Source organism: Pseudonaja textilis, chromosome 3 (assembly GCF_049901715.1).
Source record: "Pseudonaja textilis isolate UNSWEBS1 chromosome 3, rPseTex1.2, whole genome shotgun sequence".
In the NCBI taxonomy this organism is placed as follows: Eukaryota; Metazoa; Chordata; class Lepidosauria; order Squamata; family Elapidae; genus Pseudonaja; species Pseudonaja textilis.
Genome location: NC_141992.1, coordinates 102,337,236 through 102,349,042, shown reverse-complemented (window position 1 = coordinate 102,349,042; position 11,807 = coordinate 102,337,236).

Genomic DNA, 11,807 nt, shown 5'->3' with positions numbered 1-11,807 from the left:
CTAAAGAAGTAGAAAGATCTTCTCATGTACTTATCTTTCATTTTTCTTCCTTCCTTCCTTCCTTCCTTCCTTCCTTTTTTTTTTTTTTGGCATGAGACTGGTATTGGTTGAAATTTGATCAATAGGACCAATATCCTGTTTTTATAAACTGTTTCCATAATAGAAAAAAAAATCCAATTCCTGTTTCTGTGATTTTTGTCTCCCCTTCACATTCATAAACTATTTATACGATATGGTTCATTTTCTCCAATTCTTTAATGAGACTTTTTGGCATAGACTCAGAGCTCTATTATACTTAACCTCAAATCTCTGGGAGAAACAGAATGTTGAATTCTAACCCTTGGTTTGCAACTGCTCCCTACTGATCTCTGCAAGCTTAAGTATAGCTCTGCAAGCTACAATACATGGCATATAGGTATCACACAGGAATTCCCTGGGCTGATAGAAAATAGAATTAACAAATGGCAAAATTTGTGGGATAGAAATGTTAAATTGATTATGTAACTGCATATAAAGAAAATTTGTACAAAATATTCTATAGATGGCATTTTGCACCAATAAGAGTGGCAAAAAAGTATAAAGGTAGATCTGCTAAATGTTGGAAATGCAATATTACCATATGTGGTGGACATGCCCAAAAGCCAAAAAATATTGGACAAAAATAACTACTTGGTTGGAAAACATGATAAAATAGCATATAGACATGAAACCAGAAATATTTTTATTGGGCATTCTGCTGGGAAAATATGACAAAGGGACTATATACTTGATTTTACATGTATTAACTGCAGCTAGAATTGTATATGCTCAACAATGAAAATGTGACAAGATCCCGACAGATGAGAGTGTAATTAAGAAAATATTCGAATATGCTGAAATGGATAAACTAACTATTAAGGACAAAGAAGAAACTGAAGACTTTTTGACATGGGACTTATTTTATCAATGGTTAGACAATAAAAACAGAAGTTAGAAATGCAGGGACATAAAAAGGATAAATATTAAAATGGAAATTTGTTAAAATAGACAAGCTAATTATTATTGTTATTATAGTATTAATGTTATTGTGATGAAGGCTGTTGTAAACATTTTGATCATAATTGCCTAAAAACAACTGTACCCAGACAACAGACTATTTGATTGAAATTGAATTTTTATATGTTATACAAATAAAGTAAATAAATTCTTATTATCTTTGTACTGTTGTTACATATGATTATTCCTTTTATTATAATAAGTTTTAACTGATTGTCCATTTCCCAGAGAACTCCTGGTGTTCAAATACAATAAAAATAATATAGATCACAAAGGAAAGGAAGGCATCATGGAGCAAAAAGACACAAAGCTTCTCTGAAATAAGTACAGCAGAGGGAGAGAATACAACAGCAAGCCATGGAAAACACACAGTCATACATACACGCAGTGGTAGAAGGAGTCTCCAACAGCTCAGGTGGTGTTCCGCAAGAAGAATGAACCAGTCAGAAGAAATCCAAGGACTTTTGATAAGCCATATTTATAAAGAAAGATACCAAGAACTTAAGAACCTGCTGTAAATAGGATGAGTCAGCATGTTTTTGTCTCTTCCAAGCTGGGACAGAAATGCAGATTTGCATAGAGAATTAAGTGCCCTGAAGCTCTCCTCCTGCCGACTTACTATCAGGATTGAGAATCTGATCTAGAAGGAGACAAGGAAATGCAATATAGTTGTCTGCATGAGAATTTGGTTTTTTCTCCAGTCATTTTTTTCTATGTGGGATTTCTCCAGAAATTCATAAGAGCAAGGAAAGTGCACAAGAAACCAAATGCCCTGGGTAAATAGCTATTTTGTGATTAACGCCCCATCCTTTAAATCTTCAGTGAGAGGTAGAGCAGCATGTCTGAAATGAAGAGTTATATTTCATTTTTGCTTTACTGTCTTTTCTGTTGAAGTTTTCCAGTGGAACAGGGATAATCTTCTAATAATATAGGGGACCATAATATTATTAATATTAATAATATTAAAGAAAGCTTTTTAACATTCTAACAAAAATTGTCTTTAAATCTCTTGAAAACTACAGCAATATATGGTTGCACAATGACATTTCTTTTCTTTGGTTTTCTTCAAGTTTTATATTTCTCTGAGAAAGAACCTATTGGTTTTATGAAACACTGGATAAGTTAGAATGTTTTTATTTAATTGAAAGGGTTTTTTTAAAATTGAAAAATAAAATTATGCACCCAATTGTTATAGCCTCTCCTATCTGGCTCGCCTTTCCTTTTTGGATTATGCTCTCTATCTTAACAAGTGTAAAGTCCTTAGTTAAGGTATCATAATGACCATTAAATTATTGCTGACCCTGTCTGATATTTCTGAAGAGTGGGAGACAGAGACACACCATCCTTCAGTGGATAGTTAGTCTTCTTTAAGCAGCATTTCTGTCCTAGGCTTTATGGTGTACAGATAAGACATGTATGCTGGGAACTAAGTGAGCAAAACAAGCATTGTTATCTTCTGAGTTAACTGAGCAATTACTAATTCTTCAGAGAGAAATAAAATAGGGCTGCAGTTTGTGAAGGGGAAATTATTTCATTGTTGCTTCATGTTTCATTGCGCAGAAATTCTATGGCAGACTAAGGCTCTGACAAAACAACTATCCTACTAATCCTGCACCAATACAGGAAATCCTAGACTTACAATCATCCATTTAGTGACCATTCAAAGTTACAGCAGCACCGAAAAAAATGACTTATGATGGTTTTCAAACTTATGACTGCTGCGCCTTCCCTGTGGTCACATGATCAAAATTCAGACCCTTGACATCTGGCATATATTTATGACCATTGCATTGTCCTGGGGTCATGTGATCATCTTTTGGTACCTTCTGACAAGCAAAGTCAATGGGGAAGCCAGATTCACTTAACAACTGTGTTACTAACTTAACAACTGCAGTGATACAATTGGAATGGCTTGCCTTGAAAGTTGTGGAGGAAAAACTGGAGGTTTTTAAGAAGAGACTAGACAATCATATGTCTGGAATGATCAGGTTATCTGGCTTCAGCAGGGGATTGGACTAGAAGATCTCCAAGGTCTCTTCCCTGTTATTCTGTGATGCACTTAACAACTGTGGCAAGGAAGGTTGTAAAATGGAGCAAAACTCACTTAACTATCTCACTTAGCAACAGAAATTTTGGGCTCAATTGGGGACATTCGGTTTGAAGTCTCTTCGGCGACAGACAGAAATCCGCGATCGTAGATAGTATAGTATAAGGTAATAGTATAAGGTAAAATAGAAGAATATTATTATTTGTTATCGGGACAAAGAATAAAAAAAGTTTTTAAATGCATCCAGATCATAAAATTCACACATTGACAAAAATAAGTTCTCAAGAAGTTGTTGACATAAATTAAACCAAAGTACCAACACAGAAATTGATATCAAATAAATTCCCAGAACTATTTAGGTTTTAAATGGTACTCTTAATGATACATTTCTTAAAACTCTTTTATGATGTTAAACGCTGTATTTTAGAAATCCTCTTTGCATCCAAATATTTCTTGGTATCCCTACTTATTTCAGCATTCTAAAAAATATATGGTAATAAGCCTCCTTAATAAGACAATATTTTGTTATCTCTTTTAAAAAACAAAAATCCCAAATGTGCCCATCAAATAGGGTTTTTTTTGTCCTTAAGTATTATCAGGGAACACTTTAGATTATCAACCGGCAACAGAATAGGAGCAAACATGGCACTTTTTAAAATCAGTGTTCATCCCTTGAGAAAACAATCCAACAAGGAGAAGACATGGAGGGAAAGTCCAACAAGACAGAAGACAGAAGGGGCTCCCCCTTCAAATGCAAGTGTCCTTGAACAATATCTGCTATTTACCAAAGATAAACCTGAGTCTTTCCACAACTGAGGACTGTATTTCAAGGATAGTCACTGATCAGGGGGCACTGTGTGAGGTGGAAGCAATGTGCATGACAACAATAGGAAAACTACTAGGTAGTGAAAACAATATGGAAACTGAAGGGAAAATGCAGAGTCCTTTGAGGAATTAAAAAAAACAACATGTATTACAAACTAAAATCATTGGCTTTTGCCGCAAAGTAACTAAACTATTGAGTGAAAGCAAGTCGGATGTAGTGGCTAAGGCACGGATGTCAAATCTGCCGCATCACATTGCTGTCACATGACATTTCTCAATGATTTTCCCTTCATGGAGCTGGGGTAGGCACAGTCTGCGTGTGATCCATCCAGCCCGCAGGCTGTTAGTTTGACATCCCTGGGCTGAGGCATCAGGCTAGAAATCAGGACACTGTGAGTTCTAGTTCTGCCTTAAACATAAAGCTAGTTGAGAGGACTTGGGCTAGTCATTCTCTCTGCATCTTAGGAAGGAGGCAAAAACAAGCCATCCCCCCCCAAAAGCCCTTCGTTTGCCAAGAAAACTGCAGGGAATACAGTAGTCCAGGCAATTGCCAGGTGTCAAAACCTGACCTGAACATCTGTATTAAACCTAAGGAAAAACCAGGTCAGGAGAAAATAAAACAAGAAAGTTGTGCACTCTTGGCATTATATGTGAATTTATAAAGAACAGTTACATAGAAAGCACAGCTGGATAGTTTAGTGGTCAGAGCATCAGCCTTTGATGTGGAAGACCGAGGTTCAAAACCTTGCTGGTACCTACTTTATCAGTAGAGTTCCTTGGGCAAAGACTTATTAATACTTCAGCTCAAAAATGAGAGTGACAAGTATTAGGAAAGTCATGTCAACTCATTCAGATTAACAGGTTCTACATCAGATGTTGGGGAACCAGGACAACCTGATGTAAGTGGGCTATTAGAACAAATAATACATGGATGAGACAAGGGAGCCTGGAATTGATGGAATAGTAGACCTAATGAGAAGATATATGGTTGGACAAAAGATCTATGTTCACACTAAATGAGAAACAGCTACTTAAGCAACACTTCAACATAGTGAAGAGAAAGCTGCTCTCACAGCTTGAGATAGACCAATTACTAGGTGAATGCCTGACACTATACAAAGTTAACAACATAGAAACCACCTATCTTAATGAGGTTATGGAAGACAAGTTTTGGAATTAACTCAAGAGAGTTCACATAAATGGCCATCAAGTGTGGTGTATACCATGGTGATGCACTATCCCTACAACTCTTCTACATAGTCTTAAACATCTCCAGCCAGACAATCACAAATTCTAAAGTGGAACTACCATCAGTCACTGCCTCTAGATCAAGCTGTATGTGAAGAGTGAATGAGATATCAACTTGCTGATTCACATGGATCTGCAATGAGGACATTGGGATGTCATTCAGATTGTAGAAGTATGATCAGATAGCAGTAAAGGGAGGGAAGATTATCAAGATTGATTGGGTAGAATTACTAGTGGGCCATATAGCAAACAATACAGATCAGCTATCATGTTGAGGGGACAAGGAAGACAGCAACATCCAAGTACCACAAAGTACCTAAAGGGCCTAAAGAGTCAGCTCAATGGAACGAACAAGATCCATGCCATCAACATGTATGCCTGCCTGTCATCAATACCTTGCCAGTCTAGTGAGCTGGCCAAAGGAGGATCTTCTGATATGAAGACCTGGAAGCTTCTCTCAATGTACAGAGGTTTCCATAACAGGTCCAACACCCAGAGCCTAAACACCAGCTGGAAAGAGGGTGGTTGAGATCTGGTGAGTGTCAAAGCCACTGTCCTGAATGAAACCCAGAGCATCCTGGAGTACATCAATAAGATGGCACCCAAATATGACTTGCTGAGAGAATGCCTGAGGCAGCAGCGGACATGGGAAACAAACAGAGAAAATGCCATAACAGGACAAGTCCTTGCATAGGATGTCCCACTGGTGTACAGCCAAGGTGACAGATATTACCATGTTTCTCCAACAATACGGCCTCCCCCAATAGGAAGTCCCAGCATGTTTTATAGGCATAAAATGAAATTAAGCCCCTCCCCCCAAATTAAGGCCTATATTAAACATGTGAAATGGGGGAGAATGGCGGGAGGGCTTGCTGTTAGGAAGTACTTTTGTTACACACTCGGATATGGTGCTGCCTGCATTGACCTCGGCATTGGTGGGGCACTTCATATCAGGAGACCTTCTGCCACCATTGCTTTCTCTTCTCCCCATGCTGCCACGGCGTTTAGAGCAATGCCGTGTCATTTGGTGCAGCTATGCGGCATTTGGCGCAGCCATGCAATGTTTGGCACAGCCATGTGGTGTTTGGCGCAGCCACGTGGGGCCAGCCAGGGCTCCTCCCTACAACTGGAGACCAGTGGAGACACTCGGTTTCAGGTGCTCCTGTTGCCGCCTTCCCGGGCATCGTTTGAAGGCAAAGCCCATTCTTTTAAAAGCGATGCCCTACTACCGGTAAGACAAAGCCTCCCCTGCCCAAGAGGGCAGCCCAACCCCACATGGGGAGGTGAGTCTCCCAGGGCCACAGTGCAGGAACAGCCCACCCCGGGAGAAACCCCCAGCCGCCATCTCTGCCTGGTTCCGGGCAGAGCATGAAGAGCTTCGCCTGGGGCGCCCAGCGCAGCTGACAGGTGGGCCCTCCTGCTCAACGGCGGAGCTCTGGCCAAGGTAGCGAGTGTCTCCCTGCTGAGCCCTCTGTTCATTCCACCAGGGCCGCACCTGAGCCAGGCGAGCTGGGCAGAGCCGAGAAAGCGAGCCACTGGTGCATGCCTGCCTGCCAAGCAAAAGAGCTGGGCTGACCCGAGCTTGGCTTCCCAAGTCCCCCCAGCCCAACCCCAAAGGGGCCACTGGGAGAGGCTGCCCAAGGCAGTGATAGCACCCACCTGTCTGCGGACAGCAAGGCGAGGTGACGGCAGCACTGCTTCCCTGGCCGGCGGGTCTGGCGGAGAGAGCCTGAAGCCGCCCGTCCTGAGATGAGCGGAGGGCCCGGCGGGGAGGTGCTCGCTGCCTTGCCCAGAGCGCCCCTGCTGAGCAGGAGGGCCCATCTGTCAGCTGTGCTGGGCACCCCAGGTGAAGCTCTTCGCGCTCTGCCCGACGCCAGGCAGGGATGGTGGCTGGGCACTTCTCCCAGGGTGGGCCGATCCTGTGCTGTGGCCCCGGGAGATTCACCTCCCCACGTGGGGTTGGGCTGCCCTCTCAGGCAGGGGAGGCTTTGTCGTACCGGTAGCAGGGCGTTGTTTTTAAAAGAATGGGCTTTGCCTTCGAACAATACCTGGGAAGGCGGCGACAGGAGCGCCTGAAGCCGAGTGTCTCTGCCAGGCTCTGGTTGCAGGAAGGAGCCCTGGCTGGCCCCGCATGGCTGCGCCCAACACCACAGCGTTGCTCCAAATGCTGCGGCAGCACGGGGAGAAGGGAAAGCAATGGTGGCGGAAGGTCTCCCAATACGAAATGCCCCACCAACGCCGAGGTCAACATCCAAGCCGTCACTGCCCACCCACCCGAGGATGCAAGGGGGGAATTAAGTCACCCCCCGAAAAGACGGCCTAGCTGTTTTTTCGGGAGTCAAAAAAAATAAGGCCAAGCCTGATTTTGTGAGAAACACTGTAGGAAAACCTACCAGTGGCTGGATTAACTTTAAGATGAATTTAGAAAAACTGAGGAACATAGGCATGATTGGTGATACATGCTGAATAATTAAAAACACCAAAGAATATTTAAAAAGTCACTGTATGTTCCATTACCATAGAAAATCCTCCAACCATATCAGTCATATCGAGCTGTGGAATGTACTTTTAAAAATAGGCATTTCAAAGCATCTCATTGTCCTCATGCAATGAGATAGTCATGAAGCCCAGTATGGACAGATCATGCTGAAACAGACTGGCTCTAGGTTAGTAAAGCAGTGAGGTAGGACTTATGGTCTCTCCTTATTTATTCAACCTAAATGCAAAATATATAGTATATTTAGGGAATGTGGATTGGTAGAAGATGAGCATGATTTTAAAATGAGAAGAAACATAAATAACCTGCAGTAGGCTGATGATACCATGTTAATAGCTGAAAATGCAAATTACCTCCAAGTTCTAGTAATGAAAATGGAAGAGCACAGTGGAAAAATGAGACTATGATTACAAATAAAATGGAGGCTGATTGGAAAGGAAGTTTATTCATGAGCAGAACCAACACACAGAGTTTGCAGTTCTGGGACAGCTGAACAATTGGTTTGGTTTGTACATGGGCTTTTATACAGTTTTTACAGCACAAGCCATGCCCAGCCAGTCACATGACCACCAAACCACACCTACAAATAGACCACACCCACAGAACCAGTTAGTGGTCTCTGGGATCTAAAATTATAAGTTTGGTGGTCCCTGAGGTCCAAAAGGTTTACGACCCCTGATCTAGGTTGTTGGCTATTCCCAGGAGTGGGATGCTACCAGTTCAGCCTGGTTCTATAAAACCTGTAGCTGAGAAGAGCAGTTGACACTGAACTGGTTCGGTGTTTGGCCCGCCCGCATGCCCGGGCTCTAGGCTGTCCTTTATTCCCTGCTTTTACCTCCTCAGCTGCTTTATGCGGCTCAGCTGAGGTTGAAAAAGCAGGAAACAAGAGGATTTTCAAATGCTGCACACCCGAGCACAGCTGTCCAGGTGGCACAGCTGATGATTTCTTGAAAATGCTGCACACACAATTGTCCCCAATTCACTCCACTGGCTGGCCCCACCCCTCCCCACCTACTCACTCCTTACCTGGCATGCAAGCCATCCAACTTGTCTGGTTTGGTAAGTTGCTATTTTTCCTTTTTTTCCCTGACCATCAGCTCTTCTGCTCTGCCAGGAGATTTAGGTTAGCTAGAAAGCAGGAAATCCTTGGATTTCTTGCTTTCTAGATAATCTAAAAGCAGAGCCAAACCTTCCTTAGGACTGAAGCTTTTCAGTGCAGACTCAGGTAGCCAATTGCAGATAGATAGATCTCTAAATTAACCAGTGATTCTGTGAGCAATTCAATCTGCCTTCCTGTTTTGCCTGCATTTGGATAAAAGTTGCTCTTTTTTAATAAAAAATTCAATATTTACATACATGGTGTGTTGTGAGTTAATTTTGTGAGTTTGCTTGCAAGCAAATTTTATGTGACAGACTCAGCCAACTGCAGACAGATAGATCTCTAAGTGAATCTGTGATTCTGTGAGCAACTCAATCTGCCTGCCTACTTTGCCTGCTTTTGGGTAAAAGTTTCTCTTTAAAAAAAATCAATATTTACATAAATATAATATTTACATACAAGTGATGCCCACCCAGTCACATAACCACCAAGCCATGCCCAGTCAGCAAGCCACAGCCACCCAGTCACATGACCACCAAGCCACACCCACAAATTAGGCCACAACCACAGAACGGTTGTTAAGAAATTTGAATCCCACCCCTGGCTATTCCTGCCAGCTTAGTATCATTTGCAAATTTGGTAAATTCCCCTTCTATTCCCTCATCTAAGTCATTTATGAAGATATTGAAGAATACTGGGCCTAAGATGGAACCTTGTGGTAGCCCACTACTTACTTCCCTCCATGTAGATATAGTACCATTAAGGACTAGTCATTGAGTGTGGTTTGTCAGCCAGTTACAAATCCATCTGATGGTGATGCTATCTATCCCACTTTTTTGTAGCTTGCCAAGAAGTAGGTTGTGGTCTACTTTGTCAAATGCCTTGCTGAAGTCTAAGTATATTATGTCCATAGTATTTCACTGGTCTACTAATGTAGTCACTATGTTCAAGAATGTAATAAGATTAGTTTGGCATGATCTATTCTTAACAAACCTGTACTGACTTCTAATTATTACTTTACTTGTTTCTAGATGTTGGCAGATCTGGTTTTTTTTTACATTATCTTTTCCAATATCTTCCCAGGTATAGACGTTAGACTGATTGGGTCTGTTCTTCCCCCTTTTTTTGAAGATGGGAACCACTTCAGTTCTTTTCCAGTCCTCCGGCAGTTCCCCAGTGCTCCAGGATTTTTGGAAGATATGGTGCAGTGGTTCTGTGAGGTCCTCTGCCAGGTCTTTTAGAACCATGGGATGTAATCTATCAGATCCCAATGATTTGTATTGATCAAAATTAGACTGGTGTTCTTTTACCATTTTTTGCTTATTTTAACTTTTATTTCTAGTTTGTCTTTTACAATTATGTTTTTGATAGGTTGGATTATAGATTCTTTTTGTGTGAAGACCAATGCAAAGAATGAGTTAAGCAGTTCTGCTTTCTCTCTGCTGCTGGTTACTTCTTTGCTGTCTTCTCTCTTTAGTGGACTGACTGTTTCTTGATTGTTGTTGTTGTTATTTATATGTTGGAAGAAACTTTTTTATTTTTTTAGCCTTTAGAAAAACAAAATATTATTCTCTGTTACCACAGCAGAGCTATAGAATTGGTAGTTGCTTCACTATGGAATCTTCTCATTTAAGTTTCCCTTTCAATGATTTTCATCTGAAATTTCAAATATAAATTTTCTTATTGACAAAATAGCAATGCAGTAAAGGTTCCTCTCACACACATGCTAGTAATTTCCAGCTCTAGGGGCAGTGCTCATCTCCATTACAAAGCCAAAGAGCCAGTGCTGTCTGAAGACATCTCTGGGGCCATGTGGCCAGCATGACTAAATGTATGGAACACTGTTACCTTCCCACAAGTGGTCCCTATTTTTCTACTTGCATTTTTACATGCTTTCAAACTGCTAGGTTGGCAGAAGCTTGGACAAGTAACTGGAGCTCACTCCATTACATGCCACTAGGGATTCAAACTGCTGAACTGCCGACCTTTCTAATCAACAAGCTCAGTGTCTTAGCCACTGAGCCACCTCATCCCTTAATATTAACATTAACATCATCATCATCATCATCATCATTATTATTATTAACATGTTATGCATAGAATATGTTAAAAGTAATAATTTTTAAATAGCTAGCTAGTGTTCCATATTTCCATAAATATCCATTTGAGTTCTGGAATTTTTTGGGGGGAGGGGTACTCTCAGAATTCTGTGCCAGCTGTGCTCTCTTCATAGAATGCTGGTTCCTAGAATTGGAGGAGGGAGGTGGAAATTAAACCAGGGTATTAGTTGAAAATAGAATGCATTAATAGATATTTTTCTGTTCTCCATAAGGTGGCGACAGATATCCACATTTGACCCATTTGGTTCCTATTTTCAACCTGACTCTGAAAGCAGCTCTGCCTAATTATGCCACATATGGCAGGCAGGCAGGCAGGCAGGCAGGCAGGCAGAGATCTAGCCAAGAAGCTGTCAAATAAAGCAACTCCTTCAGGAGGGATTTCTATATGCAGCCACCCCATTTGAATGTCTGTGCCAGATAATGACAGTCTCATCAGGATTTATAATCATTTGCACTTGCTGGATATTTTTGACAGACATATTTGATAGCAATAGCAATAGCACTTAGACTTATATAACCACTCCACAGTGCTTTACAGCCATCTCTAAGTGGTTTGCAGCATATTGCTCCCAACAATCTGGGTCTTCATTTTATCAACCTCGGAAGGATGGAAAGCTGAATCAACTTTGAGCCAGTGGGACTCGAACTGCCCGAACAGCCAGCAGTCAGCAGAATTAGCCTACAGTACTGCATTCTAAGCACTGCGTCATCATAGCTCTTAATAGGCTGTGTAATGGGATACTTGGGAAATTCTTAAATGGACTTTGACCTCTAATACTCAAAAGCAAGTCCAAAAAAATCTAATTCCCACTGCATGATGAAATGTTTTTGAAAAAAACTCACTGTGTCTAACTGAAAGAATGTGGAAATAACTCTGAACATGTACAGGGCATTTTCCATTCACAATTCATTATCATCATTTAGCCATTGTCTATC